We start from the raw sequence: 17913 nt of genomic DNA, 5'->3' as shown, positions 1-17913 counted from the left end.
GAGCAATTAAGCTGAGCGCACTTCAGGGAGCACAAAACAGCTCATTGCTTCATCATCAGGGTTTGATTAGGGGGCCAGTGCCAGATACAGCATGATGTCTGCTCCAATCATGGTTTTTTTTATATTTTGTTGTCTGTTACCCAGTATCATCCCAGCGAGTCCTGAACTGAACCACAACTCCCTGTCTATTTTTACGCTGCCAGACATTAGACCAGACTGCGGGTGTCGTCATGGTAACAAAGTGCAGAACGGCTGCATTTAGAATCGAAATGGGCAACCTGGAGTTTGATCTAATCTAGAACACGCTTCCTGTCTGCAGCAGGCGATCGACGACATTAACCCGCGAAAGTCTGCAAAACTCATACATGGTTCAATGCATCAGAAGTTACAGTTAAAATTTCCTTAATTTCATTTTTAAATAATGTTCATTGATTTATTTTTAAAGCTTCATAGCGAGCCTTGGACTCAGTCTTAATGACACGCTTAATTGCCTCTTTGTGTCCTGTCATTTAGGATTCAATAGGTTCCAAGTATTGGCAAACTGTGTTCTCATAACCTTTTCAGAGTCGCGGTAAATGAATTACAGAAGGATGCAGCTGTTCCTTTTGTTCAGGGAGCGTCTTGTTGATTGAATTTATTCACGCAAAGGAACAGAGACATCCTGCAGCAGGCTTTTTAAAACCTGCTGTTGCATTTGTGACCTTTTTTTTAAACTTGACCACAAGATGGCAGCATCTCACTTGTTGTGAATAGCCCAAACAGAGTCTGAATTCAAATTATGAGTTGCAGTGTAAACAAAGTGAGCATCATGGGTCCTTAATTTGCTGAAAACTGAAAAAAAAAAAAAGAAATTGATTAGGAATAAAAAAGGTATCCGTTTTGCTAATTTGCATAAGAGTTGTAGACAGACATTGTCTAAAAATGAGATTTCAGTTTTTTTTACTGGAAGAGTCAGAATAATTTCTCTCCTTTTTTTCCTGGTTTGTTAAACAATTATTTTATATTAAGGAACTCTACCACACCTTTTGCATTATTTAAGATTTAGACATTGTAATGGCTTAATATAGACATAAAATGTAAATATAGTAAGGACTGAAATAAAAAGTAAATGTGCATTTCTTTTCAATGTTTCACTTTGTATTTACATATAAAATAACCAGAGATGCACCAGTCAATTGATCAGGGATTGGAATTGACATATTTTCCCTTGATTGGCTCTGAACTGTGGTTTCCACATCAAGTTTCAAAAAAATCAGATTTCATATTTTGATGCAGTTTTTTTGAGGCTAATGAATTAAAAGCAATAAAAAGTAGGAAGATGTGCTTTCATTAAAAGTTGGGATTATCTTTCAATTTCTTAATTCTTTTGATGTATTATAAAAATGACATTTTATTAAATTGCTTGCAACAACGTTTTTTGCCTTTTATGTGTTATGTGTTTTTTAAAAACAAAATGTTAAGTAGTTAAAACTGGGGATGTCAAAACCTCAAAGAAAACAGAAAATTAGTATGCTTAAAGAAAATCCTGATTGGTGTTTAATTAAAAATTATAATCATATAGTTTTGTTCCAAATACAAGGCTTCTGTCTTAATAATGCAAGCAAATTGTCAAATTATTTACCACTATGGTAATGGAAAAAGAATAATATCTTTAAATGTGTACTGCACCAAAAAGGTCCTGGGTTCAAATCCCATGAGGGCCTCCCTGCATGGCTAATAGTTTACAGAAACTTGCAAGGTATAGACAACAGATGGATGAATGAATCTTTTAAAGTTCAGTGATGTTTAGCTGAAATGCTGAAAATAAACTCCCTTAAAGGAGCACCTGAGTTATAATGTAAATACCATCAATTTTCCTTCTCACTTTTAACAACAAGACATTTTTCTCAGATAAAACACCCTGTCAAAACATGTAAAGTCACGTCAGAGTACACAGAGTCTTAATCTGCAACTACATCTTTAAAATTACTAAGAACGAATAACGAGTTTTACAAGAAAACCAGTGAATTATCTCCTGTTTCAGTTATCAGTATTTATCATAAAGGGGGGACATATGCAACACACTGAAGTGACAAATAAGTAAGGTTGCTGTAAAAAAACAACAACAAAAAAGACAAGGATTTATTCTAGTTTTTCAAATATAAATTAAAATGTAAGTTAAGCACAACACCACAGCATTGTACTGCCGTCACTGTACTTGACAGTTGGGACAAAGTGATAAATCATCATGCTGACACACTTTTTTGATACTTTTGTCATTGTGGCAAAAAAAAAAAGCTCAATCGTCTCGTCTGACCTTTCAGTTGAAGTTGATGGAGTCAGTTTTGAAGCCTCAACATTTATGGTCAATGCTCTTTAAGTTCATTAAAAAGTAAAGGTACAGTAGCTTTCAGTATTCAGTATTCAGGTCAGTTTGTTGGTTTCTTTTCATGTAGACAGTTTCAGCCATTTATTCCAACCATGGCAAGTGGTTGGAAAAAGAAGACACATTAGGTCTACAGTAGTCTGAACTGATGATCCTGGAATTCGGAGTCATTAATAAGACTTTGAGTGGGTTTATGCAAACTTTGGACCACAATTACACCTGCAATAATTGGATAAAAAAGCTTAGAACATAAACTATTTATAGAAAATTACTTTTTAATGAGGTTACTGTAACTGCTCCAAAGCTTTAGCCATTATGGTGATTAAACTGGTGTAGATCTGTGTGTGGTTTTTGTCTTTGTGTCAATGTGTGGGAGTGACATCCAGCAGAGGATCTTATGTAACCTTGCATCCCTGTCTGGCTCCCGATGCTTGGTGCGAAGTCAAACACAACCATAAAATCCTCCTTCCACTGCAGCTAAACAAAAAGCTAAACACCCGTAAAGGCAACGTTCTTTATTACCCTTTCGTATTGATTGAGAGGGTCCGAAAAGCGTACCAGCACTGTCCCAGGTCATATAAAAGCCCAGACCAAGAGGGTGAGGCCATGTAAATCCTTTAGTCTCTTGTAAAGAGCTTTAATACACCCGAGGCGCCAAATCACTTGACCTGCGTTAGCCCTGCCGTTTGGGGCCTTTCTGGCTGACTGAACAGTGTGGAGCCAGTCCTTCTCCTCCCTTTCTCTGCCTGTCACTCCAGGTAATAGTCACGGTCTTACTAGTGACACCGTAACACAGCAAGACTTCAAACCTTTAAAAGCTGGATATCGACGGTAAATGGCCACGTTTTTTTTAATCCACGCTGTAATCATCTAAGAAAAACAGTCGAAAGATGATTCAGACGCCACTAAAGGAGCAGATTTTCTTTGTTTATTACTGCAAAAGTTAAACAGCTTTTAACGTGTTGATTCACCAAAACTAACATGAGCAAACATGAGAGACAAGGAATTTATTAGATTTGCCTAAACATTTTTGTTAACTCGCTGAATGGTTTTAAAGCAATGTGTTCTCTCTGTGACTCAAATTAGCTTTTCTGTAGTAAAAAAATACTCTTTCTTGTCTTACACTGTATTGGACCCCCTGTCTATTCAGTTCAGTATGCAGATTCACCTATCCACTGATTTTTCTGAGGAACATTATTCTTAATTGTTTGCAGATTATTTTTGTGGAGCATATCTAAGACAGTTGAAAGAAGGTGAGGAAGATGACATAGTAGGTGTTTTGGTACCTAACACACTATTGGCTGGCGTTTACATACAACCAATCAGGAACCCCATTCATTTTCCTCTGAACTGATTGGCTGTACCCCAAGAATGGAGAAAAGGAGGACTGAAGATGTTATATGCTACAGCAGAGCCAGAATAGTTTTTGCTGTGAGTGTTAATGTACAGTAAGGTATATTTGGTGCTACAGCTATTAAAACAGGGAATTATAAGCGTTTCTACAATAATATAATTACTAAACAAATAAAGTTTTCAATTATATTCAGATTTATAGAGTTGTATGACAGAGTATTAGGGCTATGAGAAGAAAATAAAATTTAAAATGATGAGAATAAAGTCATAGTATTATGAGAATAAAGTTATAATATTACGAGGATGAAGTTGTATCAGATTAATGTTTTGTACGACTTCACGGAAATAAAGTTGCAGTACTACCAAAATAAATACATAATATATTTATTATCATAAATATATGACTTCATTCTCTTACTTTCATTTATTCATTTATTTTTTATTGTAGAGATGCACCTGTCTGTGGTGAAAACTGATAGGAAAATCAAAATAGAAAAATGTAGCACAGACATATTTTGTTGATGATCCCATTCTAATTAGGAAAACAAATAAGCCTCCAGGCTACACTGTTTCCATATTAGTAATTTTAAATTATACTGCTGATCTTATTCCTCCACCCACCAATGAACAACATCAGAACCTGCCTCATAATTTAAACACCCAGTTTCCACTCAGCACAGACATATTGCTAACTCTGCACCAATGGAAGGTGGATCAGTGGAAGGTATCTAAGGAACAAAAAAATGTTTAGCTGAACACACCTGGATCTATCATGTCTGTTTCTTTTTCTTTTCTTCTTCAAGAAAGAAAAATTTCCATTTCCCATAAAGGTTCTGTCAGTGGTGCCAGATCTCTGTTTGTGTTATTGGCCCCCGTAATCTTGGAAAGTTAGCGGCTTAGTGCGACTACAAACCAACTTTGGGAACGTCCACAGAGCATCAGTGAGTCATGTAGTTACCAGGAATTGTGAAATGGTTTGAGGTATGAGGTGTATCCAAGCCAGATTTCAGCGAGGTATGCATTATGTACACAAGTCAAGTACTCACAGAACACAGGTGTGTCTGGTTTTTATTTGGTGCACAGAGCTGCTTCCTGACAATGTGAGCCTTTTTTTGAAAATGCACAATCTAAAATAAGAAGTATTTATGAACATAAACTGACTCTCGACTTAAACATTTGTGGCTGCCAGCGAGCACTTGCTTTGGTCGCTGAGCATACAAGTGCCTGACGGGCTGTGGACAGCTGCCCCTGAGGGGAAAAACACTTGACAAAGCAGCATTTATGCGTAGCTGAAGCTGTGTAGGAGCTTGACCCCTGAAAATAAAGACACAGTATGTTAGAGAGTACCCAAGGAAATGCTGTCACTGGCAGTTGTCCCTGTATAGACGCACACAGCTGTTAGCCATACTGCTCCACAGTCTAGACACTGCTGTCGGCTGTGTGGCGAAGCATCCACGAATCGAACATGTTCACTATCCCTGTGAAGTGAAAAGATTTAGCAAAGTAGCTGAGTTTCCATTACAGTGTTTGTCTATATTCTGCTAATGTCGAAAAAACACAATTTCACAGTTGCAGTGTTTCCGCTAAGTAAGGAGTGAAATTAAAATCACATACTGGTTGTTTATCGGATAAGTCGTTAAAAGTCAAGGCAACGACAGATGTAAACAATCACATGAGATACATTCATATTTCAGCCATGGCTAGCACGCTTTATCTATCAGTCATTAGCCGAGACGTCAGTGTCTTTTTCAGGTGTTGGATCAACAAATTCCTTATACTTAGCTACGTTTGCAGCGTTTTGGGAAAATTGTAGTCAGCAACTTTGCAGAAGAACAGAAGAACTGTGGATTCAAGACGTTCAAATGACACACAACTTTTTATTAACTGTGCGATGCTGTGAGAGCTGTGGTGAAACCAGAAACCAGTAATATTTTTTTTATTAATATTAATATTAAGTGTAACTTAAAGTTTTACAACATGAGCAACAATTTTCCGTAATCAAGATTTAAGTGTTACAAATAAGGAGTGTATCACATAAACTAAACCACTGCATTTCTTTTGCAGAGAAAAGAAGGTGTTTTAATTAATAATAATTTGAAAGATGTCGTATTATTAAAAAGAGTGCGCTGAGTCAAACTGTATCATCGTTATTAGTTTATTCAGGATCACCGAACTTCCAGCATGGGCTTCATCATAACAATCAGCGTCACCTGGACTACATGAGCCTGACGCATAAAAACAAGTTATATTTGGAGAGACCTTTGAAAATTGGCTTTTAGTTGCTTTGAATTTGGGGTTTTAATATGCACAATTTATCTCTTTATAGAAGTGTGCCATTTATAAATCAGATTATATTGCCTACACACCCATTTTGTCTGAGCTTTCCTACATGACATGTTTCAGCATTGTTCTTGTTGCTGTTTCTGCCTCTGCAGGTGAAAGGGGAAACATAGCAGGAGGTGGGTTTGCATACCATTTTATTACAAAGCACTCATTACGGGAGTGTCTCCCAGAACCTCTACACCAGCAGAACATGTCACCTCATGCTGCCCGGCCCATTGTGAAGACCACAGCGCTCAAACCCAACATGTCTTTGGCAAAGTGCTCCACTCGATCCATGACTCACCTGAGTGAAATGCCTCAAACATTACCGCTGCCAAATTCTGAAGTGAACAAGTTTGCATGGGGTTTAGTTGCCTTTTCCTGTGATGTGGGGAGAGGGATGGTAATACTGCATGAAGGTGTTGCACACCTGCAAGCCTATTTTTCATCAAGAAATGTTTTGCAACCACCCATAATGAGGACATACACTCAAATTACTGTAAACACCATGCAGAGAAAAGATAATGAGGGACCAAAACAGTTGATCACAGTGAGAGTAATTGCTCAACTTAATTATATAGGCTTTGTGAAATGCATTTCCACACTGATTAATCCCTATCCAGGCAGTTATCATGCAAAAATCACAGCTTCTAAATTTTTTAAAGCACAGATAAACAAACATATGTCTGTCAAAAATAAATTACATTTACAATAACTATGTTTGGATGAGTGAATTCTCATTCTGCCCCCACAGTCATACATTTTTACTTTATAATTGCTATTAAAAAGTTCTGATACACCTATGCATTGCATAAAGTTGAAATTCTGTGATCATACTGATAAGCCAAAGTGCATGACTGCAAAACAAAGAAAAAATCTGTGTTTTACTAAGCTTACCTTTTTGTAGAAACATTTGGTATTTTTCTTTTGCCAGGCTTTGAGGAATGTCTCCAGAGCAACTCCTTGAGAAGTTGTGTCACAATCAGAACATCCCAGCAGATCAGAGAGGGACTCGGGAGAGGTGGGCTTGTCAGCAGTTGTTTCAGGCTGTCACTTGGTGAAGAAATGCTCTGTCATTGCCTAACTAATGATAATTGTTTGGAGCAGCGAGTCCAACCGTCCTGTCTGCAGGCTGGTATCTCAGGGGTTAGCAGCCGAGACAACGTCAGTGGTAGTTAAGCAAATGCAGTGTGATTTATGGAATGGGTGTATTGATGGTGCGTGAAATATCTCTGTTGAAGAACATTTCTTTAATGCTCTTCGCCTGGTGTATGTATGTAGGATTGTTCTGGTCAGAAGTTAACTTGCTATCAATATTGGAATGAATATAGTATTGAATAATTTACAAACAAGAACTTAGTTTTCTTTGATATTTGGTTAATTTGCAGAAAAAACACAAACCAAATTGATTCTGGCATAATTCTGGCTGGATATCTGACTGCTCTTCTTGGCTGAATTAGTCAAAGATTTATTTAAACTGTTGGTGTCCTGGTGTGGGGCTCACTGGTAATGAAACCATCATCATTATGCTGGGAAGTTGGTAGATTATTCATGTCTGACCATTCTCCAAAAGGAGTCAACACCATCTTAGTCCATGTCAATTCTAAATGGGCTTCGCTGCTTAACAATAATAATGCTACATTTTTACACCTGAGCTGCTTCTGAACTTCTAATCAATTTTCTTTTTCTTGAGGGTGAAAGTTTGGATCTTGTGCTAGAAAAATGGCAAAGCAGTAACACATTTAAATAATCTAGACAGATTGTTCAAGTTGGTATCTTGGATTGAGCAGCCGTTCAGAAATGATTCTAAAATACTTTACCTGATGCAACTCCTTAGACCTACGCAGTTCTCCGAACATTACTACCATACAAATTAACTATTATTAATTATTTCATACTGAAACTCTTTCAGTGAGATCATCTTGCAAAACTGCTGAACTTTATTTATTCTGTCATGTTAGTTTCTGTATTGTTTTCACATAAAAAAAATGCTGGAAAGACTGTCAAGGGAAAAGTGTAGAAGTTTAAAGCTGGCTTTGAAAATAAGGACACGGTGTTCAAACCTTCATTTGAAAATGGACAGTAAGATCCAGTCTTAGTGTATGAGTGGCAAGAAGAAAGCTTTAAGTGCAAGAGAGATAATAGAACTCCCATCTGGATTTCCCTGTTCAGATTGCTTTTATTAAAATAATTTCAAAACATATATTATTTTTGAACAGATGTTGCATGACAAAATGTAAAACCTTGAAGTGGTAAGAATACTTTTCCGAAGCAATGTTTAATTTATTGTATAAGAAGAAAAATCCTGAGCATAAGGACTTATTTAATGGGTGACATTGACATTTTGAACTAGTCCAGTGCTATCGACCTGCTCAGTGAAGGTTGGTGTAGTAAGAATATGAATAACTCTGGGGAGTTCCTAAAATATAACTTTAGGCTTGGCAATCCTCTCAAATCAAAACCATATTATACAGACCTTCTGACAGCTGGAGCGGTAAAGAAAAGGGAAAGAATGGGAGACAAGTCAAGAAGGAGAAAAACTGTCAGGAGGAGAAAGCAATGGCATTTCAGACAGACTGTCTGGCTGCAGCGGGATCTCCAGCACTAAGCGTCATATGATTCTGGGGTCAGAGGTTATCCCCACTGATGAATATCGAGCTGAGCCTCGTCTTCCACACAAAAGAGAGGGAGTTGTTTTCACTCCCCTGGTCTGGAAAGTTTATTCCAGGAGTTCATCCTGCCAGTACAGATAGTAAACTTGTCTAAAGGAAGAAGACTTCCAAGAGCACACATATTACTTTTTAAAAAGGTTGATTAGCCTGCCAAAACTGTGTTTTTTTTTTCTTCATTTAAATGCTTATGTGGGTGTAATCACACACAAAAGAATGTAGCCCAAGTGTGTATTACTTGTGAAACATACATCCATGGGATTTTGACAGGATTTGGAAGATTACAGTTTGCAGACTGTGAGCTGTGTGAAAGTTAGCTGATGTTTGCTGTTTATCCTGCCGAAAACCTCAACCCACTTACTGTTTTATTATATAGTTTCTCAAAATTGTGATGTAGTGGGATTTAGAAGATTTAGGTGACTTGAAATCCCAGGAGGTACATAAAACCTTCAATCTCAGATCGGTTTTCACGAAATTACTTTTTCTTTGCATTATAATTCTGTGAATGTTTGATCTTTTCTATTTAAAGATGATTGTGTATTTCTAATGACAATGTCTCCTAACAACCTGTTTGAGGTCATGACTACTTAGTGTGGTGGGCTCATTTTTGCAAATCCTCTAATGTGCCAAAAGTGGACCTAATTTTTCACTTAGAGCTTTTGCTAACTTTGAAAACGTTTAGCCCACTTAGCTTCCTCTAAATAAATTTATTCCAGTTAAATTCTCAAGCAATAATTTATCTGACATATATTTTGGAAAATAAATATTTTTTAATTAACAAAGTACATTTAGTTTGTAACTATGATATTTATAAATATAGGAGTGAAAATATGACTTTGCAATATGAAAACCCCTTTTTTTCTCTGACAGGCTAAATAAACAAAAATATTGCTGTTTATATTTATTGTGTAACTTTGCAATTGAAACATATCCGTGTTTACATATTTCCTTCCATTATTTAAATGTACAATCTATGTTTGCATTACTCCAAATATAGATTATGTCATAGTGCTACAGGTTGGTATTTATAATTTCACTAGATATGGAAATAAAACCATCAGAACCATAAAATGAAACTGTGATGCTGTGATTTCTTGACCAACAGCACTGTCTTTGTAACTGAAGAAACTCTGTTCAGTCACTTGTAGGTCTGCAATTACACACAACGAGCCTCATCCTTCATCAAGTTGCTTCACCAGTCTTCAGACTCACTCTTATCAGGGCAGAGATTCAACTTGTCCCTCTCTATCATTATCAGACTGGCCACACCCTCAGACATGAGCTACTGGTCCAGGATAAGACCAGAAGCTCGGCTGAAGTCTTCCTCCATCTCCATCACTGTTATCACTCAGGAAAAACATAATGAGGGATATTTGCCCTTATTAGTGCCAATAGTACTATTAAGGTCCAATTATGTGTTATACAGATGGGTCTGGCATGAGTTTCATAAAATCTAAGCTTTTTGCTGCACAAGAAGGCCTGAAAACATCTTATAGTTTATAGGAGACGGACTGCATTATTCATCAAATTATTCATCTGATTTTTAACAGCTCATCACAGTGTACCCCATGGTATTTAACGTGGACCACAACCACCAACGAAAAGCTCATATAATGTAAAATATTTTATAAATAATGAGCAAAGAGCTCAGTCTCCAGAGGTGTAAAGCTGGTAGAGACGCATCCCAAATAACTGCAGCTATTTGCACTGAAAGTTGGCTCTACAAAGTATTCACTTAGAGACTCTGAAGAGAAAAACCTCTTTAGACTTAGATTTGTAAAAATAGCTGATTATCAAATAAAATAGAATAAGATTGCATTTGTAGCATCTGAGCAACAGTTTTAAAAAATCAAGCAGCATACTGAGGCATGAGAAAAGTCAGAGCACACATCTTCCAAATGAGAACAACGGGTTCAGAGTATGTAGTGCAATTGTCCCTAATTATGACAATGATTCAAGGGAGCTCCACATTCCAGTGCCTCTTATGGTTTTGCTGCTATGTATCTTGGAGCCTGTGGAGTCATTAATACGATACCAATCTCACCAGTGGCTCCAGTTTGGGTCTCTCATGGGCTCCTGGACACAACCTGCCCGGCTCAGGGGAATCCGAACAACCCGTCTGCTAACCCCACCGTGCAATCACACACGTTTATGGTCCAGAAGGTGGGTGTCAGAACAAACAATAAACGCTAATGACAGATTCATGTCAGACAGAAGACAATTATTGGTGTCATTAGATTCCATCATCTCCATTCCAGCTACAACGGATTATTCTCCTGCTGTCTGCTTTTGTGGTAAAGCGTAGCTGTCTGAGTGAAAATCAACTAGGACCAGCGTTTATAATGCATGCTGTGTCCTCATGTAGCTCTGTGTGTAATGGCCCCTGAGGATAAGCATGCCCATAGAAAGACAAGATTTAGACATGACTCTTTATATTAGGATCCATGCATGGACTGAGGGATGACAGCAAATGAACATGACAGCTGAGGTTTAAGATATAAATTGCTGAAAATAGTCACGGTCGGGTATTTAGACTATTCTCAACAATGTTATTATTGCAAAAGGAAAACATGAAAATTCTCTGGATTGCAGAGGAAATTTTCCAACAAGCATTTAAAACAGGTATATAATGATACTTTCCTGCAGTACTTAGGTTACTAGAGTCCTGGATCTTCTCTTATGAATCTTTTCATTGGCTCAACCTACATATTTTCTATAGGATTCATATTCCATAGAGGCTTGGTTTTATGTCCTGTGACTTTAATAATTTGGTCAAATGTTTTGGCAAGAAACACAATTATTGTGTTTCTTGCTGAGAAACACAATAATTATCCATTTTCAGCTTCTCACTAGAGTCCATCAGAGTTTATATCAAAATGTGATGATATTTATTGACAAATGACAAAATTTCTGCAAAGTGATATAAAAATAAGTACAACAGAGGATTAGGCCCACGCTAAGAATATAAAAAGAATAAAATTACAAGATTAAAGTCATAGTATATTGTGGATAAAATCATATAACAAGAACAAAGTCATTTTACAACTTTATTATCATGCTATTAAGACTTTATTCTTGTACAAATTCATTGTCATGTTATTGTGACTTTATTCCTGTAATTTTAACACTCAGTTGTAAAAGATTACAGAAAATTATTTGCTGGAAGTTTTTGCCCCCACTGGTGACACAACTGGACTTATGTATTTCACATAGGGTCGTGTTGGTCTGGATATCTTTTTCTCCCTCAATTAATAAAATCATCACTAAGAAAATGCATTTTGTCTTTACTCGGGTTATCCTGTTCTGATATTGAAATCATCTGATGATCTGAAATCATCTGATGATCTGAAATATGCAAGTGTGACAAAAATTTGAAAAAAACAGAAGGAAATGTGTAAGGTTGCAAATTGTCTTCCACAGCACTGTATGTTGCAAACAGGCAAATATGGATTTCTGTAGGACAAAATCTACATGAGGTTCTCTAGGTTATAGATGAAAATTACCATCCAGACAGTTATCAACAAAAAAGCCAAAGGTCAGTGCCCGTGAAAGTAATTTACACTCCTGTGATAGAAGCATTAAAAGTTTCAGAGTGCTTTTATCAGGACAATATCAGTCTGAGCTTAGAATGATTATAAATCTTTGTTCTGCTTTGCTTCTTCCATCCGTATATTAGTGAGCTCCAGAAAAGTGTTTCACGTTTCTAGCCTTTCATAATTGTACCAGATCATAACAGATCAGTACACTGATGTTCTGTTTGGTTCTCCAGAAGCAACCTACTACATACACAATTAATACTGTAGTCAATCTACATAGGAAGAAGACTAATTCTTCAATCCATTGCCCATTTGTGATTAAATGACCAAGACTAGCTAAACAAAAGCCACAAGATTCTTTTAAAAACTGTATATTTTTAAACTGCATCTGTGCTTTTTAAACTTCCACGGCAGATCAAACATGTTTGCCTATCTTAAAAAACAAGACAGCCTAAAGAAAAGAGTGGCAGACCAACCAGTTGTTCAGAAACGATGTGTTTTTTTCTGATGTCATAATAACTTCCTAAAAATGCTGGATTTTAAAAAGGGAAAATGCAACTCTTTTTGGTTTTAAGTGTGCAAATATTTATAAAAAGGACTACTTTAGAGATTAATGGAGATCATTAAATAAACTACAAAAACATTTTCAATGTTCACCAGACTTCTGCATTTCAAGGACCAAATTCTTTCCATTATTGCTGATGCGGATACGTAATATCTGGTGATCCATGATCATCTAAATGTCCGAATCTTGTCATAGAAACTGGGATTTGTGTAATAAAAATTACATTTGAGTGTGTGAAATAAATATAAATCAACAAAATGTGAAAGACGTTTTCAAGTTGCAGAAGTTTTCATGAAGTTTCGCAGGCATCAATTTTGGTTTGTTTTCTGATTTGCTTTAACTACTGTTATTCCAGAATAGAATGATTGTGAAACATAAAAATGCAATTATTGAGCACATTCTAGATTATTTTTAATAGCGGGATGACAAATGTTGGAGGCCAAATGTGAAACAGATAGGACACCCGGGTTAGCAGACAGCAACATGTCCAACCCGATCCTTTCTGTCTTTCTTCTCTGTTTGTCAGCACTTCCAAACATGGCTACCTGCAGAGAGTCGCAGACACAGAGACTCTCTCTTAAGGATGCCAGGCTCCTGTGTATTATGTTTTTAGCATGCCTTGGATTTTTTCTCAGCAGCCCAAGATACACCAAGCAAAGTGAAGCAGCCCAAGCCCTGCTGATACCAAGGTTGATGATTACAAACCGGTTGCTATGACACCAAGTTTCCAATTGGATGATGTGGATAAAAAAACCAAAAAAAACACGGCAGCTCGTTAGGTTGGGTTTTAGACTCTATATAAAGTTTTGTGTTGAGGCCATGGAGTTCAGGGAAGAACTGCCCTCGTTATGTTTACTGAAAACTCCCTGTCAGAAAACCCTATATGAAGGATGTTTTTATAAAATCTGAACATGAGGGAGAAAAAGAAAAACTTTAGTGAGCTGAAAGATCTACAGTTCTGGTCAGAAGTCTGTACATTTAATATGCGCATGAATGTATTTTTTTACTTTGGGCTTTCTCTATCCTCACCACTCTTCTACCAGCATCCAATGATCATTGAAAAACAAGGTAGAAAAAATGTAAACTCGATAAGTGAGCATAAATATTTGAATGAATTGTTGTTTTTTTCCTTATAAACACAGAAAGGTCTCTTATTAACTGACAGGGAAGCCATATTTTATCTACTGTCATTCACAAGTTCCTGGCACATATAATAATAATAATAATAATAATAATAATAATAATAATAATAATAATAATAATAATATTGGTGATTTGACCGCTATTTTTTAGCAAAAAATAATATCATTTTATTTGAACTTTAAGTTATCAATTTTGGAGCAGCTTCCAGTTTGCAAAAGGTCTTGGTGGTTCCAGCAATGGTCTTTGGCACACTGACTTAATTTCTCCAATTTCAAGGTCATGGTTCGGTTCAGGTGGCTCAAACTTTGACACAGTTTGATGCTCAATAACATCTATGTTGCGTAGATCTGCTTTTAGTAACAGATGGGTGTGCAGAAACATTTGTGTCACTCCGCAGTACTTCTCAGCAGGTGAAAGCAATCCGGTCTAATCAGCAGCACTGCGAACTCAAGCAATATAAGCAGGAATTTGGCTGGTTTTGCAAAAGAGCAGAAGAAAGCAGACACAGTCACCAAAGAAACATTTCAAAATCCAACTGATCAAACTAATGAGAGAAGGCCTTAGATGTAAAAAATAAATAAATAAAATGAGAGACGTGAGAGGGTCTCTATTGATGTTATGTCGCACATTTATCGTGGTGATAGGTTTAATCCCTACAACTGTCGACATCGTTAGTGAGAAATAAGCACCTCAAAGTTGACACAAAAACACACTGGTCCTTTCACTATAAATTCTTGGCTTAAAAACGTTGGTCTTGTTTCAGTTTGCTCCTGACGTTTGGCCAGATGTTTTAAATCAGAAGCGTAACGGACTGTGACCCTTCATGCAACAATGCTCAACAATCAGAGAGACCAAGAACACAATCAAACTTGTTTTGGAATGGATAAGAACAGGGTCATGTTGAGCTTTTGGAAGAGCTCCACATTTAACTTATTGAAAATCTGTTGACCGTGTTTAAAGTTTCTGCCTTCCCAAGGGAAACAGCTAATTTAAATTAACTTTAGCAATTCTACCACAAGGGGTGGTCAAGTGTTAAGCCAGAAGCTTTACCATTTCTGCCATGTTGAGGTGACTAAGGGCAAAAAGGGGCATTTATGCAACTATTTGTAGAGCTGTATGTATATATTTTAGTCTTTATTAAAATTTCTGACTTTGTGACTAATAATTCTCCTTTTATCACTACTAATTATTGCAATAATGAATTAAATCTCATAAAGAGTAGCTATTATAAAAAATTCACATTTTGCAAATTTTTGTACTTCATTTTGCATCTGATCTGCTTCAAAAAACAGCCCAAGCATTCAGAACAACACCAGCTATTTTTGGCAACAAGGTGATGTTTTTTTGGTGTCTGGAAAATGAGCCATTTCAAAAGCCTTCCAATTGTTAAGTCACATTCAACGGGCATTACGGCATTATCTAGCAAAGCCCAGCCTGTTACCTACCTTCCCAAGTTGAGTTCCAGCACATTTGGTCAGGTGGTTTTGTCTCTGTGTGTTGTACAGCGGAGAAGACAAGTGATTGATGTTGACTTACCATTCAGAAACCACTTTCTGCATTCTTGCTCGTTGTGCAGGAGGCTCTACTTCTGCTTTTCAAATATGTACGGTTGTATACTTGCACATTGGTTTGCATCCATTTTCATGTGTGAATGTAAGCATATGAGTTGGAGAGCATAGCCAGCAGGATTTAAAGTGGATTTAAAGTGACAAGAGGCTCTAAAACAGAAAGATTAAATAGGCAAACTTGAGCAAACTAAAATCTCATTATCTAAGAATAATTTTGTTCAAAACAAATTAATCAACATGTTTTGTATAGCTCATAGTCCTATTCTAAACTGTTAATCTCTCAATCACACCCACTTAATGCCTAATCTTACTCTGCTCTTATGATATCAAACAGCCAATCATGAAATGTCAGTCATAAAGGTTGGCTAGCTTAAAAAATGAAAGAGCAACTTACAGATTGAGGTCATTCAATAAATATGTGAACGTTTACCCATGACTTTTACTTTTACACTGGTTGGTTCTTCAGAGTTTTCACTTGTGTCTTTGTTTGGTATATGTGGGATTGGGTCCCACTGGATTTCATAAACTACACACAGAAGGATTTGCGTAAAGCCGTCACCCAATGAGGCAGTCGCTAAGGTGGAGGAATCTCATAATTAAAGCCTCATTAGAGCCATACAGCCCAACTATGTTGGTTTACGGGCAGACAGGAACCTCAAAGATTCACAATGGGGCCTTTCATAATACCTCACTTCTCTAAGGCAAAAAAGGGAAAAAGCAGTCGCTCTTAACATTCAGGCAGATGTAATTGCAATCACTCAACTTGTCTGATACTGATAATAGGGCAATGGGAAATTCCTGTCAGAGTCAGTGGCGCAGGGTAGTTTCACAACCACTTTGGCAGGCTCCACGTTCCACTGCAGGGCAGCGAATGCGTTACAGCATGCACACATAGCTGTCATCAAACACATTTAGGGAAAAAAACTTAAGACAATCAAAACACACAAGTGTGTGTCACTTTCTTACTCCTGGAGCAGTAAAAAGGCAAATATTATATCATCTATCATCCCTGCTCAGTTAAAGATGTTGAAAGATTCAGCTTATGAAAAAATGTAAAGTGGCTACGCTCCGACAATCCTGCTCCAATAACACACTGTAGATTTTAAATATGTACTTTAGCATCTATATATGTTCATGTCACTTTTTTTACTGCTTGGTTATGTGGAAAATAAGTGAAAAATATGGCTATAGTTTAAGTGGCGCCTTAAAAACACTGGTTAGTCGGCTTATAATGAATAATAATGTTATGTTTTCTTTACAAATTATGGCTGGACCGTTTAGCAAGCAACCCATTCCAACCCAGACAAATGCTCTACAGTAGGTGGCTGAAATAGCACGTGGGTGTGACGTTCTTGTGGTCGGACCTCTGGTACAGTATGTGACACTTGGCATCTGAGTAATGCCTCCCAAAGAAGCCGGCAGAGGCATTCATGCAATGATGCTAACAGCTTATTTTACTGGCTGTACTAATGATCAAACCATAGAGTCAAAACATTGTAGTGCTTTTTGAGACCACCCATGAAACTCTGAACCAATATTAGTAGCTATTAGCAACCACAAGAACAACTATACAGGCCAAGGTTGCAGTGTGGTCTGAGGGACAGCAGCCATCCAGTTTTAATTTAATTAGTGTAACATTTCATCCAGATGACAAGCAGAGGGATTTGTTATCTTTGATCAGTATGTCCAGTTTGTAATATGTAATTTTTACATGTAAGCAAACAGTTTCTTGTAGAATACAGAAGAAATATGTTGGGACATCAACATTACATCATGGTATCATCATAAAACACTCTCTGTCTCTCAAAGATTAGGCTGGTGACCTGAAAAAATGTACTCAGCAAACAAGAACAGAGGTAAAAATATAATTTAGTTGAGAATTCATTTGGTGTTTTGCATGCTTTAAATTACAGAGAACACATTAATTGTGTATTTACTATGGTTAAGTGGTAGTTTTCTGCTGTAAACTGAGAATGCGGTCAGGGAAACCAAGAGATTATGTAGTCTGAATCATTACAGATCATTAAGGGATGCAATTACATTACCCCTAATTTCTTCAATTTTACCTGATCTGCTCTCTGCAGCGTTGTTAATCGTTTCAGAAGCTGACGCTTCTTCGCTGGTGATCAGTTGTAGCACAAGAAGTTAAATACGGACTATTGTCCTCCCAGGGCTTTTGTTTGCAAAAACAGCCATCATGCATAGATTTTGGTGGTAGCTTTAAAGTTTTGAAGGAGGAGGGGATTTCAAGAAAAACATACAAATGTGAATGAATTTCACATAAAAGGTGGACAAAGTTTTACAAAGTTTACAAAAACATATCTTAACAGGTTTTTGTATACTTTTGAGATCTTCTAAAATATTTTCTGACAATTGTAATTGATTAAAAAAG

Source organism: Xiphophorus maculatus, chromosome 1 (assembly GCF_002775205.1).
Source record: "Xiphophorus maculatus strain JP 163 A chromosome 1, X_maculatus-5.0-male, whole genome shotgun sequence".
Taxonomy (NCBI): domain Eukaryota; kingdom Metazoa; phylum Chordata; class Actinopteri; order Cyprinodontiformes; family Poeciliidae; genus Xiphophorus; species Xiphophorus maculatus.
This window is presented reverse-complemented; position numbering follows the sequence as displayed.